Source organism: Rhinolophus hipposideros, assembly GCF_964194185.1.
Source record: "Rhinolophus hipposideros genome assembly, chromosome: 22".
Classification (NCBI taxonomy): Eukaryota; Metazoa; Chordata; class Mammalia; order Chiroptera; family Rhinolophidae; genus Rhinolophus; species Rhinolophus hipposideros.
Window position 1 is genome coordinate 20,676,743 of NC_138068.1, and position 20,827 is coordinate 20,697,569.

The 20,827-nt window shown below is 39.6% G+C and overlaps 1 protein-coding gene and 1 pseudogene across 2 annotated transcripts in view; one reads left to right on the plus strand and one right to left on the minus strand.

Annotated features, from left to right (window-relative positions):
• Nucleotides 1–20,827, minus strand: part of ITCH (itchy E3 ubiquitin protein ligase) — a 103,867-nt gene that overhangs the window by 82,657 nt on the left and 383 nt on the right. The window contains exon 2 of the mRNA XM_081034538.1: nt 16,750–16,833. The gene's annotated coding sequence lies outside the window, so the exon portion shown is untranslated. The remainder of the gene's footprint in view (nt 1–16,749; nt 16,834–20,827) is intronic.
• Nucleotides 552–1,329, plus strand: LOC308490948 (small ribosomal subunit protein eS4-like; annotated as a pseudogene). The gene has a single exon. The product of its transcript is annotated as a small ribosomal subunit protein eS4-like (transcript).

Here is a 20,827-nt window from a genome sequence, read left to right on the forward strand (position 1 = left end):
TTGAAAACAATGACTTGACCTGGAGCTGAGCTGCGCCCTCCACAACTAGATTGAAAATACACTGTTCCCCAATATTCCCCAATTTAAAAAAAAATAGGGGATTTGCTCAAGTTTGGTCAAACAGGGCACAAAGGGTAAAATAATACAACAGAAAAAGAACTGACTACAAAATAAATGAACTGGGCACCAAGCCCCAACTCTGCTGTTATAAATCAGGAAAAAAGAAAACTTATAATTCATAAGCAATGTGAACGTCTTCCTAGAAAATCCAAGAGACTACATTATACAATTAAAAATAACCTAGAAAACTGGCCAGTATCATGGGCAAAGTGAAAAGAAAACCTTTTAAGTGAAAAAAGTAAAAATATATTTATCTCAAAATGCCAAAAATTTTTAGGTAGCTATACAAACTTATGAACATAAAACATATTCATAACAGGGCAACACAAAGAGAAAAACAAATAAACCAGGGTTGGCACCCTTGGAATTCAAATGAAGAGAGAAAGAATATATAAAAAAGCGTTGAGCCTCTTTCTGTGCCCAGCGCAGCCATGCCTCGTGGTCCCAAGAAGCACCTGAAGTGCGTAGCGGCTCCAAAGCACTGGATGCTGGATAAACTGACCAGTATATTTGCTCCTCGTCCATCCCCGTCCCCACAAGCTAAGAGAATTCTCCCTCTAAGCATCTTCCTAAGGAACAGACTGAAGCAAGCCCTAACAGGAGATGAAGTCAAGAAGATTTGCATGCAGCGGTTCATTAAGATCGATGGCAAAGTCTGAACTGATGTAACCTACCCAGCTTTTACGGATGTCATCAGCATGACAAGACCAGAGAGAACTTCCAACTGATTTACGACATCAAGGGTCGATCTGCTGTTCATTGCATTACACCTGAGGAGGCCAAGTACAAGTTGTACAAAGTGAGAAAGATCTTTGTGGGCACAAAAGGAATCCCACATCTCGTGACCCACGATGCTCGCACCATCCGCTACCCTGAGCCCCTCATCAAGGTGAATGATTCCACCAAGGTGGAGACTGGCAAAATTACTGATTTCATCAAGTTTGACACTGGTAACCTGGGCATGGTGACCGGAGGTGCCTGGGAAGAATCGGCGTAATCACCAACAGAGATAGAGATAGAGACCCCTGGTTCTTCTGATGTGGTTCATGTGAAAGATGCCAACGGCAACAGCTTTGCCACCGGCTCTCGAACATTTTTGTTATTGGCAAAGGCAACAAACCATGCATTTCTCTTCCCTGTGGAAAGAGCTGCTTCACCATTGCTGAAGAGAGAAACAAGAGACTGGCAGCCAAACAGAGCAGTGGGTGAAATGATCTCCAGGTGACACGACTGGAAGAGCCTTCGACCCCAATTAAAGCTAATATAGCATAATGAAAAAAAAAAAAAAAGTTGAACTCTTGGTCTGTTAGAAGTCTATAAGCTGTGGTAGCCAGCCTCCAAAATGGCCCCCAATAATCCTTACCTCCTAATATTCAAACATGTAATTCCCTTTCCACAGTGAAACAGGGATGGCTTGTATGGTCAATAGAATATGACGGAAGTAACAGTGTACTGCATCCAAAGCTAGCTTATAAAAGATATTACAATATTTTGTCTTGATCCCTGCAACTGCTTGTTCTAAAGGAAGCAGCCACCACACTATGAAGACAGATTATGGAGAGGCCCAGGTGCAAAGGAACTGAAGCCCCCCTTCAAAAGCCAGCACCGATTTGCTAGCCAGGAGGGAGCCCCCTCCAGTCCCAGTCAAGACTATCGAGGAATGCAGCCTTGCCTAACATCTTATATAATCTAAAGAGAGACCCTAACTCAGGACTGCTCAGCCAAGCTGCTCCCAAATTTCTGACCCACAGAACCTGAAGGAGACAATAAATGTTATTTTAAGCCACTAAGTTTGGGGATAATTTATTACACAACAATAGAAAACAAATACTGAAGCCAAGGTATAATTTTGCCAAAATGCTAGGTAAGTAACATCTCTGCTCTAAATTGTATGAACAAGAAAACTCATACTGAAGTACCAACCTATCACGCTTAAGATCTATCCTGAAATTTTCACAATTCAAATAGGTGTATACACTTATTTTATATTCATTAATGATTTATTTTTTAAAGACAAACTAAAGGATAGGACGAATTATGGGAGTATGACCATTTAATTTTTTATCCAAGTTGGGACATTTTTTTACCATGAACAGGAACATGATGGGATGCTGGGTCAACAGAAATAAACCAGAACTATATTAGGCAAACTATGACAAATGGGCACCCTACTTACGGGTGATAAGTATACGAATTTAAACTGCTAAAATAAGACAGTATAAAAGAGAGAAAGTAAGTATTCAATTCAGGAGGCTGCTATAAACCACAAACATTATAATAACAAAAAATAAGTTGTTGAATAATCATGCACTAGAAACTGTTTTAAAGAATTTTACATGTGGACCAGCCCGGTGGCTCAGGCGGTTAGAGCTCCATGCTCCTAACTCCGAAGGCTGCCGGCTCGATTCCCACATGGGCCAGTGGGCTCTCAACCACAAGGTTGCCAGTTCGATTCCTCAACTCCCGCAAGGGATGGTGGGCTCCGCCCCCTGCAACTAAGATTGAACACAGCACCTTGAGCTGAGCTGTCTCCCGGATGGCTCAGTTGTTTGGAGCGCATCCTCTCAACCACAAGGTTGCCAGTTCGATTCCTCAACTCCCGCAAGGGATGGTGGGCTGCACCCCCTACAACTAACAATAGCAACTGGACCTGGAGCTGAGCTGCGCCCTCCACAACTAAGACTGAAAGGACAACAACTTGAAGCTGAATGGCACCCTCCACAACTAAGACTGAAAGGACAACTTGACTTGGAAAAAAGGCCTGGAAGTACACACTGTTCCCCAATAAAGTCCTGTTTAAAAAAAAAAGAAGGCAACGCAACGCCACTTGCTCTCTTGGGTTACTTGCTCTGAGGGAAGCAGGATGCTAATCTGTGAGGAGACTCAAACAGCCCTTTAAAGAGGTTTACCAGGCCTCCTGCCAACAGGCAGCACCCACCTGCCAGCCACATGAATGAGATATTTCAGAAGTTGATTCTCCAGCCCCAGTCAAGCCATCAAATGACTGCAGCCTTAGCAAACATTGACTGTAACCTCATGAGACCAAAGGTCAGAACCATCCAGCTAAGCCACTTTTGAATTTCTAACCCACAGAAGATAAGGATAAAAAAAAATTGTTGTTTTAAGCAGCTAAATTTTGGGGTAATTTGTTATGCACTAATGGATAACTAGTATGGATAACTAGTACAATATTAAAACCATTGGATTAACGGTTACTGGACAATAAGATACTTATATGGTCTCAAAGGAGTACTCTGTATTTTACTTACTAATTACACAGGGGAAACTATACCATTATAATGAAGAGATCTGACAGCATCACGTTAACCAAGTAAAAAGACTTTCCAATGCCATTAACGTGACAATTATCCTGCAATTAATATGCCTCCCAATATAATGAAAAAAGTAAGTATACAATATCACCTAGACTAGAACTCTTGCCCAAAAAAATGTTTAACCTGAATCTAATAATAAAACAATTCTATTCAAAATGCATGACACTCTATAAGTCAACTTACCTGGGCTCTTAAAATGTTAATATACTGAAAAACGAAAAAAGCAAGAGGACTGTTCTAGATCAAGATACTAAAGAGACAGAACGACAAAATGTGTGAACCTTGACTAGATCCTAGATCTAGGGACGAAACCATAAAAGACTTTTGGGAACAACTGGGGAAATATGAATATTAGTTAATAATATGGGATTATGATTAATTTTCTTAGAAGTGGTAACATACTATTGTGGTTATATAGGAAAATATCCTTTTTCTTAGGAGAAGTACTGCAAAAGTGTTTAGGGGTGAAATACTATGATGGTGGAAACTTACTTTCTAAGGTTCAGCAAAATTAAAAGTATACCTATCTAAAGAAAGAAAGTAAATGTGGCAAAATGTTATTAACTGGTCGATCTAGGCAAAATGTTTACAGGTATTCACTATACTATTCTTTCAACTTTTCTGTAGATTTGATTTTTTTTCAAAATAAAGAACTGGACACACACACACCCCAACACACACACACAGAACCCTATGACAATGAGATACCATGACACTTCTATTAGAAAGGCTAAAACAAGAAAATACTAACAATACCAAAGGTTAGCAAAGACACAAACATCTTCATATATTGCTAGTTGGAATACAAAACAGTATAGCCAATCTACAAAACATTTTGCCCAGTTCTTACAAAATTCAACACATTTACCATATGACCCAACAATCCCATTCCTAGGTATTTACCTTAGAACAGACATTCTCCATCTGAGGCTATTTTGTCCTCTGGGACTTTTTCTTACAACTGGGGGCGGGTGGATGCTACTGTTATCTAGTGAGTAGAAGCCAGGGATGCTGCTAAACATCCTATAATGCACAGAACAGCCTTCCACAACAAAGAATTATCCAGCCCAACATGTCATAGTGCCAAGATTGAAAACCCTGACTAGAAAAATAAAAACTTTATACACACATAAAATCTGTACAGGAATGTTTTATAGTGGCTCTATTGATAACCACCAAAAATGTAAAAACCCAGTGTTTCTCAACAGGTAAATCAATAAACTGTGGTACATTCATATACTGGAATACTTCTCAGCAATAGAAAGAAACAAACAAACTACTGATACATGCAACATGGTTAAATCTCAAAGACATCAGGCTGAGTGAAACCCAGTCCCAAAAGATTATATATGTTATTATTCCACTTATGTGACAGTTTCCAAAAGGGATGGAGAACAAATCTGTATCTATCAGGGATTAAAAGTAAAAGGGTGGGTATTACTACAAAAATGAAGTACAAGGGAGACTTTTGGTATAACAGAACTGTCTGTGTCCTGGTTGTTGTTAGTTGCAAGAATCTATATATGTATTAAAAATTCATACAACTGTAAACCAAAAGAAAGGCCAATTTTACTGTGCAATTTTTAAAGTAACATTTGAAACTCTTTTAAAAAAGGCTACATACCCTGGGATGAATAATGTCTCACCCAAAATTCATGCTACCTGGAAGCTCAAAATGTGACCTTACTTGGTCTTATAAAGTCTTTGTAGATGTAATCCAGTGAGCATGAGGTCATTCTGGTTTAGGGTGGGCCCTAATTCAATAACGTGTTCTTATAAAAAGAAAATTTGGACATAGAGACAGGCACAGAGTGAAGGTGATGTGATGACAGAAAGGTAGAACACCATGTAAAGATGGAGGGAGAGACTGGAGAGATGTACGTACATGCCAAGGAATGCCGAGGACTGTAGGCAGCCATCAGAAGCTACTGTGTTTCCCCGAAAATAAGCCCCAGTTAAGATCGTCAGCCAGATGGGCACATTTAGTACGTTATGATGATATTTCAGAAGATGACATGACTATATTTGAATAAACGTAGATTGTCGTACATGAAAAAATAAGACATCCCCTGATAATACGCCCTAATGCATCTTTTGGATCAAAAATTAACATAAGACCCAGTCTTATTTTGGGGAAAATACGGTAGTACTGAGACACAGAACAGATTCTCTGAGATGTCTAGCCCTGTTAATACCATATTTTGGCCATCTGGACTCCTAAACAGTGAGAGAATAAAGTTGTTTTAAACTACTGAGGTTGTGAGTTGTTACAGCACTCTTAGGAAGCTAGTATACCCTGATACTATTTGTAAGACATTCTGGAAAAGGCAAAACTATTGGGAAGAAAACTTATCAGTGCTTCCTAGGGGGTGGACTGGAGAGAGATGAATGACTACAAAGGAGCACAAGACTGCAAGTGTTTGTCAAAATTCAAAGATCTGTATATCTGAAAAGGATGGACTTTTATTATATGAAGTTATAGCTCAATAAACTTAACAAAAAAAAAGAGTGTTCCCAATGTGAATGACAAAAAAAAAAAAAAAGCCGTTAATCTAAGAAAGTCTTAGATCTCTTATCTTGGGGAGATGGCTCCAGGACCCTTTCTTCCTCTCTAGCACCTTCCTTCTAAAAACCCTTGTCTCACTGCTAGCTTAACCTGTCTTTCCTAAAACTTTCATTTTATAATCCACCCTTCTTTTGCACCCTCGACCCTCCTCCTAACACTCGATTTTTAAAGCCAATTTCAACCTTGCCTCTATCTATAGCTTGAAAATTCGTAAGAAACAGAGGCGCAGATAAATGCCACTGCATGAATTTCCTATGGAAAATAATTGACTTTTTAAATGATTCTTTAAAAAGCTTTCACAATCAAGTACAGTGGTATGGAGCTTGTATTTCACCTAGTAAACCAAATTGATACCAATGAAGGTATCAATTTGAATCTAATATCTAATACAATATTAAAATAATTATTACCTATTAGCCCGTCAGTTACAAATAAACTTAAAATAGCGTCAATTCCTAACACTTTTATATCATTTATTTTGAGTAATGTTTATTATCACTCTAGAAAAATGTGACAGAATGTCTAATGCAGAAAAAAGGTGCTGAAACACTGCCAGAGGTAAAAACTAACCTTAACATCTTCCTGAAAGGTAGTGGAAAGAAAAATGTGTTGTATAAAGAGACACATTTCACAAGATTATATCAGTAACATCTTGTCCCAGGAGCAAAAAATAGGCAAACTGTATTTCTAGTCTTATTTTAAAATACGTATCCTATTTGCAGATAAATTATTAAGTAGGATATTATGAAATTTGCTTGGTTTATTTTCAGAATAACATCTAGTATAATAAGTTATTTTATAGGCCAAATCTGTTTTAAAGTAAAAAACCTTTCAATAATTTAATATTGGACTATTATTTTCTTAAAAGCCACCAAAAAGACATTTCAGAAAACATACAAAACCAATAGAGAGGAAAATTGCTTATTGAAGCAGATAGTAGAGTTCAAAGAGCTCAAATACATAGTGGTATTCAAAGAACTAAAACCTAATGAAGTCAAACCCTTAAATAGCCTTATTAAAATACAGAAGCATAAGTGGTAACTAAATATTGAGTAGTCTCCCTTGGATAGGGCCACTCAGCCATGTTCCCAAAGCACTACTCAAATGAAAGAGCTATGTATCAAAGGATCTGTTTCAAAAAATCTGTCCTCATGCACCAGCCTCAATCTAGTTGGAAGTGGAACCATGGACTTGGTGATGGTTCTTGTGTACGCACCCAATAGCCACACCACCCCGTTAGATTGAAAACTAGATCCTGTTCCCTAGGGCCACAGTAACAGAGACTAACTAGAAGAAATAATGTTTATTTTATATCCCATTCTCCAATAATGATAGCAAAGGGGCTGACTTGATATGTGGGGTTGCTGAAGATATTGTCAGAGGGGATAAGAGTTCTTCAGGTTGGGGTAGAAGGTAAATACTCATTTCCATAGCTTAATTTCTCAACAAAAGGAGGGAAGAAGTCAAACCCACTCATAATAGGGGTAAGTTGCTTTCCTATTTACTGGAGAAAGTTACCTTAACAGGGAGGCAGGAGGTGGCCCACCCTCTCTACCTCACAACAGTGACACATTGGTTTTGAACAACATATAATGATCTCATTTCATTGAAAAGCTCCTTTCCCATTTTCCAACCAATTGTGTCAGTGTGGATGCTAAAGCATATGCATAAAAAAATAATTTTCTTATTCAAAGAGAAAAACAGGAAGGTACAACATTCAAAGTTCAATAGTATGAAAACAAAGTTTAAGGAAATTGGCACCAGAATCAAACTTTTAGCATTCACTGACTAGTTTGAACTCTGTACCCAGTATTCCAGAAGTCATTTTTTCCCGTTCTCCCAAACAGCTTTCTGACAAACATTTTAATATTAATTACTATTACAAGTTGTTTACTGGCTTTGACTATTTACTGCTAGAGTTTAAACAATTTAACATGCCACAATAAATATAACTACTGTTGTGCTACTATTAATATTACTCTCTTGCAAAACAACGTTTGTGTCAAATAATACCTAACTATGTATAAAGTTGAATTTCCTGGCTCCCAAGAAACTCTTGTTTCTGACCACCTCTCAATACCTATGAATTCTTCTCAAAATACAAGATCCAAGACCATGACTATCATCCCCATCCTTCCAGCAAACCTTTCTCATCTCATTTCTAAACATTTAAGAACTATCAAGCAAACTGATGTCAATACTAATGCGTGACTGAGTAATGTGTAGATACATTTGAGAAACAAATTCACGCATTTTTATTAAAAGGAGTCAAAAAGCACTGTTACTCAAATTGTATTAAAAACCCAGAAAAAAAAAGTCAGAGAATCATTTACACCAAGAGCTCTAAATACTGGGGAGAGGAGAGGATGGACAAATTACCACTAACCCATTAGGAAATAAATAGGAGTATGAAAGCAAAGCAATTATACACTCCAAAAAATTTGGGTCTGCAGATTTTCACCTTATACTTTATATTTCAAGACTACCGCCCTCCTCTATCTACTTTGACTGAATCTGAAAAGGAACTGAATAAAAATATTATTCCAAAGAAGGCAAAATACTGCACTCACCTTTTTTGTGCTCATGGGTAAGCGGATTGAAATCCAGGAAAGTTAAATAGATTGGCCAATTAGGCAAAGAATTCTTACATATGACACCTAAAGTATCACCCACAAGAGAAAAAATTAAGCCTTGTCAAAATTAGGAACTTCTGCTCTTCCAAAGACGCTATTAAGAAAACGTAAAGACAAGCAAAAGGCTGGGAGAATGTATTTGTAAGACACACGTCCAATGAAGGATTTATATACAGAATTTACAAAAAAATCCTACAACTCGATGATAATAAGATAAACAACCCAATCAAAATGTATTGTCCAAGGTCACAACAGAAGATGTGGCCAAAAACAGAGATCTCTAGCCTTGCTCAAGTGTTAATTTCATGATTTAAAACCATGGTTCCATAAAGGAGCCAAAAAAGATAAAAGGGAAACAAACAAAAAAACACATGTGATTGCTGAACTTGAACTTATTCAGTCAGACTGATCCTTCAGAAATTATTAAAATATATATTGAGCCTAGGATCACTCCCAACTCTCTCCTGGCAAAAACAAAAACAAAGAACCCTAATAAATATCATTCTCAAAATTTCAAATCATGACGTTAAGAAGTGAATCATGAAATGATTGAAACAGATTTTTTTCCCTTCAGAATTACAAAAGGTTAAAACCCTTGTTTGGACACCTCAGGCTTACTTGAATTCTCTTAGGCAAACAGTAACAACAGAAGTCCTCTAAGAGAAGAATCAAATTTCTTTTAATAAGATCCTATATTTTCCTGCACTAAAATAAAATTTAAATGACGCAGGGACTTCCTTGCCTAAAAGCTTAATCCTTTATAAATGTTTACCCTACCAAGTAAATGGTTAAAAGAATAGAGAAGTCCAAAACTAGAGAAAAATGTAATGAAGGTCCTGCCCCAGCCAACCTTCACCTTTAACCTCTTATCATTAAACATTTACTGAGGGAGGATATATTGGAGAGAATGAGTCTAGCAGCTTTGTCAACAATAGGAAAGGAGGAGGAATAGCAGTAGATCCAGAAGCAGAAAAGACATGGGCAGCAGCCTGGAAAATTATCAGAACACCAAAAAAAAAACAACTCAATTGAAAAATGGGCAAAGGACTTGAATAGACATTTCTCCAAAGAAGATATACAAAAGGCCAGTAAGAAAATGAAAAGATGCTGAATATCACTCACTTGTCATCAGAAAAATGCCAAGCAAAACCACAATGAGATATCACTTCACCCATTAGGATGACTATTAACAAAACAAATGGAAAACAAATGTTGAAATGGGTGTGGAAAATAAACTCTTATGCACTGCTCGTGGTAATGTGAAATGGTAGAGCTGCTACAAAAAACACTATGGTTGGTCCTCAAAAAATTAAACATAGAATTGCCACATGATCTAGCAATTACACTTCTGGAAATATACCTAAAAGAACTGAAAGAAAGGATACGAATAGATATTTGTACAATCACATTCATAGCATCATTATTTACAAAACAGCCAAAAGGTGGAAATAACCCAAATGTTCAATAGATGAATGTATAAACAAAATGTGGTGCACACATAAAATGGAATATTATCCAGCCATAACAAAGAAATTCTGACCCATGCTGCAATATGAAACTTGAATAATTATTCTAAATGAAATAAGCCAAAAAAATCAAAGGAACAATATTCTATGATTCCACTTACATGAAGTACCTAGAATACAGGAATTCTATATATTCCTAGGAATAGAGGAATTCTATATAGAGACAAAAAGTAGCATAGTGGTTACCAGAGGCTAGAGGAGGAAGAATGTGAGTTTTTAATGGGAACAGAGTTTCAGTTTGGGATGATGAAAAAGTTTTGGAGATGCATAGTGATAACAGCTGCATAACAATATGAATGTACTTAAGGTCACTGAACCAAATACAAAATGGTTAAAATGAAAAATTTTTGTTTTTAAGTTTCTCCATTTTGTGTCCCTTCCCCCCCCCCCCCCCCCCCCCGCTTTCTTCTGCCTCCCCCCTCCTCCAATTCAAGCTGTTGTTTCTCAGTCTAGTTGTGTAGGACACAGCTCCCAGGCCCATGCTGGTATTATGAGCCCTGCGTGCCCAGCTAAGGCAGTCGGTCGCCGGTCATCACTTGGCCACTCACAGCAGCTCATGGCAGCCAGCTGCTCACCGGTAAGTTCATCTTTTTGTCTCTTAGAGATGAAAACATCAATTTATACAGCAAAAAAAGCTAGGGCAGACTGAACATACATATATACTCCATCTCCATTCCCTCCTGAAACCTCAGCAAAATGAAATAAAGGAATAAAAAAGTATAAACCCAGGCCAGCCTGGTGGCTCAGGTGGTTGGAGCACCGTGCTCCTAATGCCAAAGTCAAAATCTAGCTAAGATTGTGAACAACAGCTCTCCTTGGAGCTGGCTGCTGCTGGCTGCTGTGCTGCCAAGTGCTGCCATGGGCTACTGTGTGCCACCATGAGTGGCCAGTGGCCATCATGAGCGGCCCGAGCCATCATGAGTGGCCAACTGCAGACTGGGCAACCGACTGCCTCAGCCGGGAGGAGTGCAACGCTCATAACACCAGCATGGGCCAAGGAGCTGTGTCCTACACAATCAGACTGAGAAATGACGGCTTGAACCGGAATGGGAGGGGAGGCAGAAGGGGGGGAAAAGGTATAAATCCTCAAAGGCAAAGAGATGACAGCAGATAAATGTCAGGAGCATTCTGGACAATGAAAAGAAGTTCCGCACATTTCAATATACATATAGGTTTTAATTAAGACCTATAGTAAGTATTTCCTCCAAAAAGCTCTAGAACAGAAAAAGATAATCTGGAATTTTCCCGTGCCTAGTCACATTCCACAGAAGAAAATGCAGCTAATCCCTCTCCCATGTTCCTTTCCTTCCCATTTCCAAAGCATATCTATAATTAAATGCACCACCTGAAAATCCCTTTTAATTTTCAGAACAACTGAACTACAAAAACTAGGTCAGAGCATGCTTCAAAAGTAAAATAATCAAAAAATCCCTTCTCCATTAAGTGAGATTTAGATTTAGCTCAATTTGACTCTATTGTAGTAATGTGACTCTAAAATGGAGGCAACTTTGTGTACTTTTCAGAGTCAGTTCAGTACACTTTGTATCGATGAGGGAATTGTTGCTACATCTCAAATATTCTTAATACTCAGGCTATATCTAACACACTATTCAGCTCTCTAGAAAGACTACTTACAACAACTACATTTTGCATTTTAGTCAATAATGAGTAACTTCCTTGTGTATATCAAGAAAATTTTCATGAGGAAGTATAAACAGAACAAAAAGCCTAGTGAAAATAAAATCCTAAAAATCAATTTCTCGAGTTATACAGAATAAACACATTGCACCTTTCTACAACGTTTATCAGTTTCTTTAAACATTTTGAATCACAAATTAATTATTTTATCAACTTTCTGCAGGAAAACTCTGTATCTTTTCCATGAGCAAACCATTTGTCAGTGTTTCCAAACCTTGGTAGATAACAAAAATTCCAGGGATAACCTAACATCTAATGAAACTTATCAGAGGCTAACTGAGATCAAAAATCCGAAACTAGAACTGTGATAAGCAGTTGAACCACTTTGATTCTTCCTTTTCTTTCTATTCTACTTGTACATGCTACTAGAACATCATAAGACTATATATCAGTATGTGATTCATCATTAAGGAGTGTGCTGGGGCTGAGTGATAAAGAAAGATCCACAACAGGAAAAGAAACATAACCTGTGGGGTATCCTCACATACCCCAGTTTTCAGGAAAAAAGGTTTCAAAATCAGCCCTCTTTATCTACTGCAGGGTCTCACTATCACAGGGTGACCTATATACAAGCTTTTGTCTCTTATGGAAGCTTTTGTCCCTTCTTTCCATTCCCATTCCCCCTAACATGGTCTTCCTGCTGCCTCCTGACCCACCAACCCTAGTAAATACCGTAGAACTCAATATCATCAAATATGTCTTCATAAAATACCATTTCATTGTTAACCAATAGGACATCAAGTTATCCCAAAATAACAAAGCTGGTTTCTTTAATATTTCCAAACTTTCTCCTATGACTGGGCCCACACAAAACCTCCAACTAATCTATTCACTGCACTTCCACCATCTCAAGTTCATTCCAATCTCCACACCTTTGCCCATTTTGAATCCCAGTATTAAATAACTTCTCTTCTCTCTGCCTTAATAATTATTCTGCATACCCCTCCTTCAGCCCTAGACTGCTTTGAGGTATTGCTTGAACTGTTTTAAATCTGTATGTGGATAAGGACTTTCTTCCCAGAAGGCAGGGAAGATGGGTTATGCTGCAGAAAGTCAAGCCCTAGATCAGAGGTTGCAAAGCGGTAACCCACAAGACATTCTGCCCACAGTGGTGATTTGTTTGGCCCAGTGTTTATATTATGAATTCATAAGTTGCCAACATTTAAAAATAAAGATTTCTCACAAAAATTTGTATTTCCAGTTTCGCTTTAGAAAAAAGTTAAGATGTTCAGACCACACTCAGTCTATACGCTCCACTAGATCAATAGTGAACACTGAGATTAAAAGGGTGAATTTTACCTCAATTTTTTTAAAAAAGTGAGTCAAAGCTGCTTAACAGCTGCCATTGGAGGGACGTGAATTCTGTAGTTCATTCACTTCAGTGCCAATCTGATTATTACTATTTAAAATGTTCATCTAGAGCCAGCCTGGTGGCTCAGGTGGTAGGAGGGCCGTGGGCCTAATGCCGAGGTGGCCCGTTTGATTCCCACATGGGCCAGTGAGCTGCGCCCTCTACAGCTAAGATTGTGAACAACAGCTCTCCCTGGAGCTGGGCTGCTGTGAGCAGGGGAGGTTGGCGTGAGATGCGTTGAACTGCTGAGTGCTGCTGAGTGCTGCCATGGGCTACCGTGTGCTGGCGTGAGTGGCCGACAGCCAGTGTGGGCTGCCGTGGGCTGCAGTAGGCTGCTGTGTGCTGCCATGAGCGGCTGGTGGCCAGCGTGAGTGGCCGACTGGCCTCAGCCCAGGGGAGCACAAGGCTCATAACACCAGCATGGACCAGGGAGCTGTGTCCTACAGAACTAGACTGAGAAACAATGGCTTAAACTGGAGTGGGGGGAGGGGAGGAAGAAAAACGGAGTGGGGGGGGGGGTTTGGGGGGAGTTCATCTAGTCCTTGCCAGGCATTTATGCTCACCCTAAATAAGCTTACTGAATGAATGAATGGATGGAGATAATTTTAAGAAAGACAAGGTTGGTGGTAACGATGACAATAACAGTAATAGCAATTAACATTTCATGCCAACTATTGTTCAAAAAATACATTATCTCATTTAATCCACACAACAACTCTATGGATATATGCTATTACTATGCCCAATTTACAGCTGAAGAAACTAAGGCACAAAGAAGTTAAGCAACTTGTTCAAAGTCATACTGCCAATACATGGGAGAGCCAAAATTCAAAACCAGACAATCTTAACTCCAGTACACACTGTTAACCCCCACAAAATGATTCCTTTGGACTAGCATCCTTTCCTATGTGACCAACTAAACTGATTCTCTGAAACAAAGAATAAAAAGAATAAATTTTAGAGTCTACTTTTTCTTTGCAAAAATGACTAAGAAGCAAACCAAAGTTCACCTAAATGTAGATGACATTTCTGGATTTTTTTTCCTGACCTTAAAAGAAAAAATTTTCTATAACTGACAGAGAAAGGGTGTTGGAATCCAACAAAATATGTATTTTTCTGAGAAAGCAAGTACGTTATTAGACATTTCTGGAGTAAGGTAAACTCCATGCAGATGAATTCTGTTTTAAACTATAAAGTGATGATACAGTACAAAAATTCTCTTTCCCGGGGTAGAATGAATTAGGGTAAACAGTTTGCAGACATGAAAAAAATTTTTCAAGTTTCTTGAGAGCTGGGACTGCTTTTTCTTCATGAGCCCCTGTAATGCCTAGTACAGAGCAGCACTTAGTATATACTCAATTATGTTTAAAACAAGAAACCTGAAGTTAGTATATTAAATTGCAATTCAATGCAATCATTTTTACAGCATTTATTGCTTTTTACAATACCTTGTTTCCCCGAAAATAAGACCTAACCGGAGAATAAGCCCTAGCATGATTTTTCAGGATGACATCCCTTGACCATAAGCCCTAATGCGCCTTTTGGAGCAAAAATTAATATAAGATCCAGTCTTATTTTCAGGGAAACACAGTACTTACTGGTGAGCAAGTTTGTTTTCCTGACAAAAATACAAAATCCTTGAGGCAGAGATTTTTTATTAAGTAGCCCTTGGGACCTAGTAAAACAGGGGCTCAATAAAGGTTGCTTAACATTACAAACTTAACATTTCTACACTTAGGTTTCCTACAAGTTTCTCTTTCTACTATGTTTAAAGTAGAACTTAAAAAGGCTTCTCATTTATAAAGCACTGGATATTATGAAGTATTATATTTCTGAGACTAGTCCTAAACTGTGATATCAACAAAGCCCTGAAAAATTGGTAAACCAGCACATGAAACACAAAGTATAATGAAAGAGTGAGTGAATTAGAAGGAACATGAGTGATGTTCAATGCTTCCAATAAACAAGTGAGGAAACAGAGAAACCCACAGACATTTAAGTGACTTGCCCAAGATCACAGAATTTAAGTAACAAGCAGTCCAGACTAGAACCCAGGACTGCTGAGTGAATGTTGGTCCAGTTTTCTTTCCAGGAAGAACTACTTTGTGAGCTCAGGATAAAGTATATACTTTTAGAAACATTTTAAAGTTATTTGGTATGGAGAATGATCTTTCCCAGAACGCTACTTTTTGTAAGGTATTATACCACCAGTAAAGAAATGAAAACTGCCTTGTTCCTTTCCTATAGATAACACCATCTTCTCCCCATCTTTGTTTTGCTCTAAATATTTTTAATTTTCATGTCTTTCCTTTCATTATCTTCTGAGAATTCTTTTTACCATCTCTTATTTATCTACTTTTCTTCTCACCCATTTCCTTTCCTAATATCTCTCACAAAGCACCCCACTATCTCCTTCCTTTCTCTCCATAATTATAAAAGAGAACAGATTAAGCACACATTTGATTATAGCACTGGCCTGGTACACCACAATAAGCAAATCACAGCCTTGGCCTGTAAGCATTTATAGGGCAATTAGTTAACAAAAAATAAAATAAATACAAAGGGTCACATAGATGAGTGAATAAACGTTGGTGTTTATAGTGGAGACAAAAATCTAAGTGTGGATGGGACATTTACGCGAAGGGATGTGGTAATAACAATGACAATAAATAGTCCCAAGGTTAAGGATAGGCAAATGAAAGGGACCACTCTCTTCCTACTCAGCTTTCTCACCTACCAATTCATCTGCTCTACTAAATTCATTCTCCACTTTCTTACTGCTTGACTTTTTCCATATTCTACTTTTTTTCCTTATCCAGCCTTCCCTTTCTCTCTCCTGATCTTTGAAAGTGAATCTTTTCTGTCTTCATGTTTTCCTTTTCAATACCATTGCCAACTTCTCCCATCTTGTAGACCTAGATAACGTCTTAAGTTTAAACTCATTTTTTTTTCAAAAGATTTACACATATTATTTTATTTGATCCTCACAATACCAAGGAGGCAGGTAGGAAGCAATACATCTATTTTACAGGTATATAAACTGTGTCCTAGCAAGATTAAATAATTTGCCAAAAGTAACAAAGTTTGTCAGTGGCAAAATCAAATCAGAAAGCAGACCTTTTATTTCCAAGCCCTCCATTCTGCTTCCACTGCACCATGTTGCCTTGTATTTAATTCCCACACTTTTTTACCATACACATTCACATGCCTAGACAAGTATACAGAGATAAATGTTTACAAAACAGCACAAATGAGAAAAGCAAATGTATATCTAAGGAAGCCGGAAAAACAGAAACGTCAGAGGACCCAAATTAAGAGCACAGTGTGGCTCACAAGCTAATCCTTGTAGAAGAGGCTTTGGGTTTCAGATCTAGGTGGAAACTGCCTATTTCTTCAACCAGTTAATGTAGCCAGCATCAACAGTGCTCCCTCCACACCTCCCCACAACAGTTACACGACCAGGGCTCACCCTCTGCACCATTCCAGGGATCCAACCTCCCTCACAGACATGCCATCATACCTGAAGTTCTCACGGTTCGAGTCACGAGTCACTTCTTTGGGTTAAGGCGTTGTCTCCAGAAGGCCACTGTTAAGTGCATGTTACCTGAGAAAAGAAGAAGGGTCTATTAACACATTACTTCTGTGGTAAAACGCATCAAATTAGTGATGACCTTGGGAATCTGACAGTACAGGATATTAATAGATAACTTCTAATTTGACAGCAGGATAAGAAAGTGAGTTGGGGACAATGACTCATACATAGTATGGGCTGATGCCTACCTGGGCATGATGGCTACATGGCAAAATGAAGATGGCCATATAAACAAACTCTACCTACTGTGGTCACCATAAGAATAGTCCCTGCAATTTGGAGACTCCTGGAGGTAGAAAAAGAAAACACTCCAAGGATCCGAGTATAGTCAGTTTTGAAAAGAAGGAAAAGAGCTAAGTGGGCAACAGTTTTTCAAGGACAGTGCACTCCTAGAATGAAGGATAGAGGCAGAACAGTTTTTGGTTGACTACGTATTTCTAGTTGTAAGGCTAGTTTTCAATCCAACATTTTTTGCTGAGGGCCAATCTCTCAACCAAAGAATGCTGCAATTCAATTCTGTACCACTCCCCACCCCCACCCCCGCTAATTTATATCGACTCAAAGCCAGTATCATTTATAGCCACAAAAATCAACATGCCTTTACTGAACATTTATTATGAACCCAGAATTTGGCTAGGTGCTATAAATACAGGGGAAAAAATTATATACTTTTGCCTTAACTCATATAAAGGAAACCAATCCCCAAAACCCCAAAGTGAGGATGAGGAATAAGAAAGAAAAAACAGGTGACTATTTCCTATCACTACTAACACAAATGAAGCCAAAATGAATACAACAAAACTCCCTTCTAGGTCAAAGTTCCTTGTTAAACCCTTGCCTAAACAGTCAAGAGGCACAGACTAGCAAAAAACTCCCCCCCCGCCCCTTGGTCTAATACCAAAAGCTCTTTAGTAACACGCATTCATCTTGGAACACTGGAGAATAACAGACTAAGAATTACAAAACTTGGTTCTAGTTCTAGCTCTGATTCTTAACTAGTTTTTGGTAAATTATTTAACCAGCTTTGGACTTAAAAAACAAAAAAAACCCAGAAAACGAAGAGTTTGCACTATACCTGGCATATATACCACCCATAGATAACTATGCCTACAGGAGGCATCGCTAATCAATCATAACTCACTTTTCCAGAGAACCCTTATGACCAAAATCCTTCCCAACACAGAGCTTCTGGAAGTACCTTCAAAGCAGAGTTGGCACATAAATCAAAATATATTTGCCACTGTGGAGTAGATAATCTTTGCAATCTCTTCCTCTCTAAATTTCTGAGGATAGAAGAAAAACACTTCCAACAAGCTTAGATCGATAATGCTGATAGTCATAAATTTCAGTCTAACCTCCAAGTTCTCCTCTAAATTGTATCCAATCTGGTTCTAATTTTTCAAAGATGCTAATAAACGACACACTCTGATACCATTAATGTACTGTGTTACCCCGAAAATTAAGACCTAACCGGACAATCTGCTCTAATTTGTCTTTTGGAGCAAAAATTAATATAAGACCCGGTCTTGTATCAATTTTTGCTCCAGAAGTCACATTAGAGCTGATTGTCCGGCTAGGTCTTATTTTCAGGGAAACATGGTATATAACCTGGCAATATTATTCAGATTTGCTAATGGGTTCTTTTGACATAAAAGGAACCCTTTATCCAGATTGGCCCTAAAAAATCCTCATCCAAAAATATGGCAACAATATTGCACTAGTAAAAAACTAAATCCAATCCCTTGATTATACACACAACCTCTCTATAAGGTCAAGCCTTTCCACCTCTCACCTAGACCTCTGCAATAGCCATTCTTCCAACCTTTCACTTTTATCATCAGAGCAATTTTTCTAAAACACACCTGTACTCATAGCACTTGCCTGTTTAAAAATCTGTATTTGTTGGGGCGGCTGGTTAGCTCAGTTGGTTAGTGTGTGGTGCTCTTAACAAGTTTGCCAATTCAATCCCCACAGGCCAATGTGAGCTGCGCCCTCTACTAGATTGAAACAACTACTTAACTTGGAGCTGACGGGTCCCGGAAAAACACACTTAAAATAAATAAAAGTTTTTTTAAAAGTCTGTATTTATTGCTAACAACATAAAACTCAAGCTTTTTAACATTATACGTACTTAGAACTTTTCATATAGTTGCCTCCTTTTACCTTTCTGGCTTCCATCCTATAAATGTTCTTTCCCAGTGCCCATCCTTTTTCTTCCACAATCCTCTGCATTTACACACAACATTAAGGTGTTTCTTCTGCCTGCCCTGTTCTTTCCTTTCCCCATCCCTATCACACTCCTACTCACCATCTAAGACCCAACATAGGTTGAGGGATAGGTACTGCCTCCTTCTCTGGCCAACCCTAGACAGACCTAGTCACTTCCTCTTGAGTCTCAGTGTTTTGACCTGTCCTTGGTATGTCCACAGTACTGTTTGCTTCAATGGTTCCCAGAATTACCTGAGGCATGTTTTAAAGATAAATTCTCCCAGGGCAATCCGGAAGTACTAAATCAATTTCAGGCGAGAACCAGGAATTTCTACTTTTAAAAAGCTCCCCTAAATATGTTAATGGTCAGATTTGGGGACTACTGGTTTGTCCGTCTCTTCCAATAGGTGCAAAGGTAATTTTTTTTTTTTTTTAAAGAATGTGGAAGTGACTTACAGTGGAGACATCACTCTGCACTTGTTTTATATTTCATATCATATTCTTGTTGACTTGACTCATATGCTGAAGATGAAGGAATTCCTTTTGGACTCACAACCCAGACACTTACATTCACTGTTCAAAAAAGCAGGTGAATCCCCACCTTCATTTCCAAATCTTAAAAATGAAGTGTACCTTGAGTAAACCTATGAATACGCAGTGAAGGCTCTCACCAGATCTGCCATGAAAACTTTATTTCAGCTGAGTAACTAACCCTTAGCCAATTCTGAAGGTGGAAATTATACTGCCTTTAAGAACTTCCTTAAGATAGAATTGTACTAGGAATAGATGCGTGAGACCCCAACCAAGCGCAATGAGAGGCGGCTGGCTCCATTGCCTGGTTCATTTTCAAAAGAAAAATGCCCCTCTTCCTCCCCAGCCCGACGGGTGCTGTAAAATAATGGCAGAAAATGTAACAAGATTGACTACAACCAAGAAAACCAGTTGAGTCGTTGTTGGGGAATCGTGCATTTCGGGTAGTTTGCAAGTTCACCGGGTGAAATCTCTGACTAACTTGAGGCCCAACGTCTGCCTCGCACGCACAGACCGTGTGTTTATTTCTCGTTAAGTTGCGGCTCGGACTAAGTCTGAAAACTTGAGTTCCTAAGTCATGTCCTCCTCGTGTTTAGACCCTTAGAATACGTTCATGGCTACTCTTTTCTTTTCTCTACTAAAGAAAAGGGCACTATCGAGAGAAAGGGCAGTGACAGCTACACGTCTGCAAAACTCGGCGCCGGGAGGCGCCGGCGGGGCCCCGGCAGCGGTGGGCACCCAGGCGGGCGTCCCGGCCGGGACCACCACGCCGGGGGACGACAATGGAGGGAGGAGGAGAGTGGAGCAGCGAAGGGCAAGCAGCCGCCGTGCTGGGCCCCTCGCGACTGGGGGCTCCACAAAGTCCAGGGAAGGCCAGCAGGGTGGCAGGTGGGCCCGGTCGCCGCCCCTTACAGGGCCACGTCGGCTGCGCCGGCCACCGCCGCCGGGCCCCGCGCGTAGGCCGGGCCGCGAGAGGGTGGCCCCCGGCGGCGCTGAGGGGCGCGGGGCCGGACCCGACCCGCGCTCGCCTCGGCCCAGCCCTCTCACAACTTGGCGCCCGCAATGCAAGGGGCTCCGGATGGCTCAGCCCAACGGTGGCCGTTCGGTTCGTCCGGGCTACCCACCCGGCCCGGGCCACAAACCCGAGCTCCCCGCGCCCCCACCGGCACCGGCCCTGAGGAAAGAGGGAGCAGCCGGGGCTCTGGGATCCCGGCTCGCGCGCCGCACTCCTCCACCCCTTGTTCTCCGAGGACACTCTTATCCGGGC